We start from the raw sequence: 7847 nt of genomic DNA, 5'->3' as shown, positions 1-7847 counted from the left end.
GGTTGGCGCATATTTGCTCATGATCATAGTAATCGATGAATCTTCCTTGCTTCCCATGGAAAATGTAAAGGGAACAATGCTGCGGTCGCACGGCTTATCAGATCTTGGCTGCTATTAGTCATTAGGGGAATTCAAGTCTGAACTCATCCATTTTAAAGGTTCAAGTTCAGCGGTGGTGATTCCAATTGCCACAGCAACTCCGTTAAAAAGGAAAATACTGCAGAAAGAAAATCTGCAGTTTTAGATTTGTTGAAAATAAACGAACGTTTGGCAACCTCCCAGTTCTTTTATTGTTTGCGTTATTTCTGTCTTCTCTCTTCGGTCCTTTGCGATGTTCTACACTTTGGCCATACAAGCTTTTTTACATGTAAGTACAAAACAAGGACTTGCTCCAAACGTGCAAGATCTAATCATCGGTCGTTTCTTCACGTAAAAGAAGTTGTTGTACGCTAGTATATTAAGTACTTTCACTAGAATTTGTCAACGTTTCGAGAAGCAGGAAGTTGTGAGGATTCTTGGTCCAAAGAAAACTAGGGGGAAATTTGTTGTCAAGATTCTTAGAGGTTTTCAGCAGTCCGCATCTAACTCAAATGTTAGTCAAACAAAGGTTGATGTTCAAAGAGATTTGGCCACATTTCTGAAGACTTTCCTTTCCGTTTTCCTGGACCACACAACGCCGTTCATGTCCAGGTTGGCTGTCTTATGGAAGACCCTGCAGGGAGGCGTTGGTCTCCGTGAACAACAGAATGACCTGAACAGCACTTGCAAAAAGCGAACTTCTATTAAACGCAACAGGATTCGCACACAGCAGGAATTTGATATTTAGCATCGAATCTAGCGTTGATTGGGCATCGAGCATAAGTCCCTCCATTGATTCTGAAAAGCATAACCATCGCCCATCACTGAATAGCTGAACGGTTTCCCAGGAGGTGTTCTACACAACAGCCCGCCAGCGTGTAAGCGGCTTTCCCTAGTTCTGCATGACACGGAAATCGCTGGAAATTTAGATAATTTCGAACATCGGCTGAATAAATGTGGATTCTCATCAACTCCTCTAGAAATCATGCCGATTCTTTGAGTAGTTTTCTTCGGCCACTCCTAGAAATTTTCATGATAACTTCCTGCTTTCGAAAACGTCAAAAAATTCTAGTAACAGGACTTGGGTGAGAATATATCGGACAACTACTTTTTTCTTCTGTTCCCGAAGAAACAACTTTAATAACTGGCTTTCGCCCATTTAGAGCAACCTCTTATAACAAGAGAAGGTTGAATTAACACAAAGAATACAAAAACTGAAGAATTGCTAAAATTCTTTTTGCCCTATTTCAATAAATCTAACGTTGCAGATTTTCTTTCTGCAGTTTTCGCCTTTTTTAGATGGAACTTCATTAGATACATCACTTTCGATTATAGATTTGATTTGACGAAGAAAAAAAAGTAGAGCAGAAGCTCGGAGGCTAAAATGCTAGACTTTTGTCCGACGCTTGTATACATATATATCTCGATACCGATGTACTACATTGTCTTGCTAAGGTGCAGTCAGAGTCTTTCTCGGTACATCGCACGGAAGGATTTTCGACTTAGAGTGTGTGATGGGGTTCCTTCTTTTATATCGTGTAGACCTGTAAGGAAGTTGACTTTTAGGCTGCGACACTCGGCTTCATCATTTTTTTCGCGCTTCTCCGCCACGCCAACAGGGTTTGCAGACTCGTCAGAAGCCCTTCAGAGAATTGTCGACGTTATTGATGTTTACCTATTTTTCTTATATAAACGATGAAAATTACTAATGTTTTCCCCATTCATTGATCGCAATTTTTATTTGTGCCAAGAAACTTTCACACTTTCTAGGATAATCTATTATTGTCTAAGATAATCTATAGAGGAACGCTCTCTCGTGATTTGGTATTCACTTTAGTTTTTTTTTTGTTTTTTTAGCAGACTTGCTTTCCCAAACTGATTCTTATGCTTGAAAACTGGGTTACCAGCGGTGGAGGCTGGCGAAGAAGCTTGGAGCTCGCGCTGGTTTTCCATAAAATGCGAAAATGTGGTTGCGAAGTTACTGCACAACTCGCAGAGGACTTCTATGTGCTGAGTGGGATTAATTGTCCAAGGCTTCCATAAACGACTTTTCTCCAGTCGAAGGTCTAACAATCCCTCTTCTTTTACAAGCGCACAGTTTTGTTGCTATTTCACTGTGTAGAAAAGTTGCAATCCAGCCCGTAGCATTTAAAAACACAGAAGTGACGCGACGCACTTCGAAATGGGAGATCTCTGGGAGGACATGTCTACTATGCTTCAGATGGTGAGGAGGCTTGAGGATGCGATTTGATGAGCTTCTCTGCAGTGCGTCACTTTCTCTAAAAGAAGAGAGGATTGCAGCTCATTTCTTAATGATGCTCCAAGCCTTCTCTCCTGCTCTTCCTGCTCACTCAGTCGTATGGGTCTGGACAGATCGACGTCCACGATTCAACGTGTGTGCAGAGAACGAGATTGAATACACTAAGATTTCAACTCTAAGACGAAAAGTACAAATCAGTCCTGACAAAGCACAAACTTCTCGAATACACAAACTTCCGTTGGCCACCTGGAGAAGCCCCACGTACCTGTACGACTATCGAATCTTGCTACTTCGGTCCTAACATGCCCTTATCACCAAAACACTAACAAGGAAACAATGGGGATCTTTTGCATCGGCATTTAGGGCTACTTGATCTTCTTTTTTTGAGTAGCTCGATCAAACGCAAAGATGAGACTAAGATGAGACTTGAATTTCCAGCTTTTGTGGGACAAAGAATCTCACAAATTCCTAACTTCTTCATTACAGCAAACTTCAGTTTTCACACCTAAAAGGCTTGCACTCTATTTTGTGTTGCGATCTTCGTTGACCAGAAAGGCTGTCGACGAACTGTTTCTCAGCTAATGTCAACATTTTTAAAACCCGACATATAGAAATTCCTCAATGTTTTGAGGCGCACAGTCGTGGAACATACATAAAGTATACAATTTCGGTTTCTTAAACTGTCGACTAGAAAAGTTTTGGACAGTTCAGCAGTTTCCATTTAGTCATAAATATCTACAAAGGAAATTATGGAATTTTGAGACTTTTCGCTGAGAAAACATGTAGGCAGTGTTTTGCGTCTTGTAATTAACAACAAACATAGCTGCAAATTGTTCAATGAAGACAGCAAGGAAAACAGTACTTAGCAACGTTTTTGTTACAGTCACAAATCTTCTGCAAGGAGGAGTCTCGGTAAGGGTTGTACTGGGAGTTTCTGAGTGACGTTTTGAGGATGATTGCAGAGAGTATTAGAAACCTCTGTGATGCGATAAACTCTAGATCCTGCAGCGCATCACCAGTAGCTGCTACCACTCTTCGCAGAAGCGTTGTTCCTCGTTTTATATGTTACCATCTTAAGAAACCCAACAGCTGTATCAGCGTAAGAGAATTGGGATGAAAAAAATTGGCTGGTTGACAAATCCAGTCCACAGAATCAAAACACACTATTTCATTTGGGTTACAGAATATGAGTATAAATGAGTGATTTTGTGGAAAAATGGAATTGTAGTGGAAGAAGAGCAAACAATTCTTTCCTGACTATTTGTAGAACATCTCTTTAATTTTGTGTCCAAGTTTCAATCTCAACTCCATAAGAATCCTCATCTTTTGTACTATAATCAAATAGAATTATGAGAACAGAATACCTTCAAGAACACTTCCTTTCTGCCTGGGAGAGCGTGAATCCCTGAAAAAATCGTTCAAAATACAGCAATGGGTAGAAAACCGCGTAAATCATTATATTTTCTGTGTCTGAGCACTAAAACATGCTGTGGATAGAGTGCTTAGTCAAGACCTTTGACTTTTCAGCGATCGTTTTCCAAGCGATAGAGAAACTGGATTTCAGGAAAAATGGAATGAAGACAAATTAGAGCAGAACTGTAAATCATACATAACCACACATAGTTAACACAGTTAGGCAACAGATGCGTGATTAGATGCAAAACATTTATAGTTCAGGGACTCATCAAGAACCCAAGTTAGGGAAGTGAGTGGAGAAAAGTTGAGCGAAAGTTGAGTGCCAGATTTAGCCGAACCCGCGCACATGATTTCTTTTCAAGGTCTCATGTTGCGGTCAAGAATCGTCGGAGGCGAACTTTCCTTTTGATCAAACGAAATAATGCATAATGCTGCGATATTCTACATGCAAGAACGACAAGGTGATAAGGTGGATGAAATGTACGGCACTAATCAATCTCTGTGGGGATGCGCCCACGCGTTCGACTTCAATTCAGAATCGCTTGAGGTTGTGGACGCGTGCGCAGCCTTTATTGACCTGGAGGAGCCAGCCTGTGTATCAAATAGGTGATCATTTTATTTTTCCAGACGAGTCTGGTACCAATTTATTTAAGTTGGAGAGATTAAAGGTTTGGTCGGCACTGAGGCGGTTCAGAACCATCAATCGATCCTGCAGTCACGGCGAAATCTTTTACCGACTGCCCTACCCCAGCCTAAGAAATTACGAAAATCCAGACAAAAAATCTTTTAAATCTCTCTGATTTTCTTCTGTACTTTGACATAAGAGAAGAATAGATTGCGTTTTCTGTGAATATCATTTCTCATCACAAATGTGATCGTTCTCTTTTTTCGAGAGAGAGAGAGAGATGCACTGATCCGTTTTATAGTTTTATCATATTTACAGCCCATTACATGTTTACGGAGAAGAATATTTCGAAAACACACTTCACACATATAATTCCTCTTATGAAATATGAGGTTTTCCTTTGGAACATGAGAATGGACCCTTTCGCTTCCTTTTCGACTATTACCTGGAGTGATATAAACATGCAATCCCCATTAGGTCGGCCCCCAACCAGGGAAGAACGGGATTGAGGATGCGCGGTAAATAAGTGATAGAAACAATACATTTGGAGAACAGATATGAGAAGCTTCTCATAGTTATGGTGACTCTGTTTTAGTGCAGCAATAGTATGCTATAGTTGTGTAAAAACGACATGAAGCTCAATTGAGGAAGCAGCTGCGCGATGCGGTTTAGCATGGCGGTTAGGATTGAGAGGATCCTTTGCTATTACCACTCATCGATGCACTTCGTGACGATCTCACCTCGATTCCAGTCCTAGCTTCACCGCCTTCCGCCGCTTCGACCGCGGCCGCTTACGCAACTGTCCCGAGCTTCATGTCCTTTTGAACTGACTGCACACCTCTTACCCCCGCGATTCTCGCCTTTTACTTTCTTTCCTGCTTCCCCAGCACTGAAAACAGCACTCATACACTACTTAAATACTGTCGGATAGATTTATTTGGGCGCTTATGTTTACCAGCACAGTGGTAACGTTTACTACATTATAATCTATCACGAGTTGGAGAAGAATAGAACGAAGCTCAGTCCGATTTGCTGAACAACATTTCCATATTCTAACGGCGTCAAAGGAATATTTTGACCATAGACCAGAAAATGTGGAGGCAGCTCAACACGGAGATCTTGAAAAAGTGCATCTAGGAAATGTCTGGTTCCCACAGGATGGTGCACGGCTCACTTTAATTCAAGGTGACATTTCGTAGGCGGTGACTCCGCCTAATTCGACCTCTTGTGATTTTTTGTAAGAATGTTAAGAATTGTTAGGATAACGTGATAGACTTTCACAGGATCTGTGGAATTTAATGATTACACCACATTTTCAGTCATATGTAGCGAAGGGACGGCGCATACGAGTTCGATTGAGCTCCGGACCTTCCCGAGCTCTTCGGCATTGATGGTTAGTTCATGCCTCACATAATTTGCAACAGAGAAGAATGGATAGATCTCACTGGGGCTATCGATACACATCAAGAAGATAGGGCAAGGTTAGATATGCTCAAGGACTTCACTTCTGAAGGACGATGCGATCAATCGCGTTAGGCGATAAATATAAGCCCGCCCATTAAAGTCAAGTAATTCGCACGTAACAAAGTGTTGCATCATCTAGACCATCTCTAGATCCCAATGTTAGGGCTTACCACAAAAAAACTGCTTGGAAGAAGAAGTGCAGAAAAGCGACTTTGGAGGCAGTATGAACCAAACTGTAGTTGAATACAGCGTAGCACACTATTTAATGCGCTACCAATGCTGTTTGGCAAGTTTTTTTTCTCAACTGCGAGCTTGATGAACTAAAATATGTCATTATGCCCAATTCTAGCGCTCTTTGCTCTTATTCGGACATAATTTAGGAAGCTGAATTTATCGCAAGTATCTGCATATCTGCTTACTTCGCGTTGTCTCCTGAAAAAAAAAACAAAGTCTCGTTGAAATTCTCCGATGACTTCTTCATCTCTTCTACAATATTCACTACGTTGTGAGAAACCGTCTGTACAATTTTGGCTTCAATAGGGAGCTTAGGCTTGTTCCTACGTAGTACTCCACCTCGCATTGGGTCAATGCACAATGTTAAGTTCGAGGCGAAATTCTGAAATTTCTAAATACTTCGAGATAATGCCAGACGAAGTGTGTTTATTACGTAAAGTAACGTGAAACCACGTCAAACCTTTGTTCGTTCACTCAGAAGGTTTCGAAACTTTTTGGTCACTAATACGTACGATAATACGCTACAATTGATGAATAAAACGATGAAATCAAATGCGATCAAATTATCCTTATCCTGTAACTCCCAAGCTTTTTTGTAGTCTAATTTATTTCTGGACAGAGGAACCTTCTGTATCTCCCACAGTTCTCATTTTCCAAATGTAAGATAGAGGGGTGTTTCTTATCAGGACATGATGGAACTGCAGTTTAAGGGTCGGTATCTTCCGCTTGGGCTGCTCTGATAGGGTTGAAGGTATTGTCTTTAGCTACGTGAGCCCACGGAGTTCTTTCCTTCCAAGCACGGGAGCAATGGGAATGAGTTGAAGCTTCGTCTGCTCTGAAACCTCTAGTAGACGATTACTTGTCCATGTTTGCTTAGCAGGTTAATACTGTATCTTCGAGGCAAATGGGATTGTTGTACGATACCCTTCTTCCATTTCTTTCATTCATATTTGCATTCGCATTGGTTTTGACAACTATTGCCTCCTAGCTTGGGCTCTTGAACGTCAACACATGTTGAGTTCATCATTAGAGATTTCCTTGTTATAGTCCTCAACGGTTTCTGTGAGTATGTGTGCACCTACAATCCAGGGTGTGAGTCCACTGCCACTCCACATCGTACAGAGTTTTTGGCGAGGTTGAACCAATCTGCTCCATCATGCTGTTGCAGTCATTCCTCACAAATAATGTGCTGCCTCTTACTTTCTTCTTATCAGCGTCAACCGCAGTAAATTTTGATACTGATGATTGAGCGATCGCTGATGCGTGTAATGCAGCAAACGATGCATGCAGAAATCGCGGTAGTACGCGCACAGCGGCTTGTTGGAGTTCACTTCACACAACTACCGGGAGTTCTGCATTTTGGGACGGATGTTTGCTCTCAAAGATTCCATGTTCCTATCAGCCACTTGACTCAAGGAATGGCTTCTAGCAGTGTGCTGCACCACAGAGCCATTTTGCAATATTTGAAGACCTTCCGCATGTAACAGTGCAACTTATATAGTTAGTACGCTCCTGAGGCCTACATATGGATGTCTGATTGCGTTTAGTGAAAGCGGCACCACTACATGTATGTACCAATCAGACTTGTATACGCGGCTCACTGAAATTAAAACGTCAAATTCCTACTATTTTGTAGAGCGAGTAATATGGTCACAAATGCTACATGAAATGTTCACATTAATAGTTGTTGGTGATTCTATCAGGGCTGCGTATAGAAAAGGGAAGAGAGAGGTTCGATTTAACATTTTCATCAATTGTGCTGTGAAGACT

This window comes from Necator americanus, chromosome II (genome assembly GCF_031761385.1).
Source record: "Necator americanus strain Aroian chromosome II, whole genome shotgun sequence".
NCBI lineage: Eukaryota > Metazoa > Nematoda > Chromadorea > Rhabditida > Ancylostomatidae > Necator > Necator americanus.
This window is presented reverse-complemented; position numbering follows the sequence as displayed.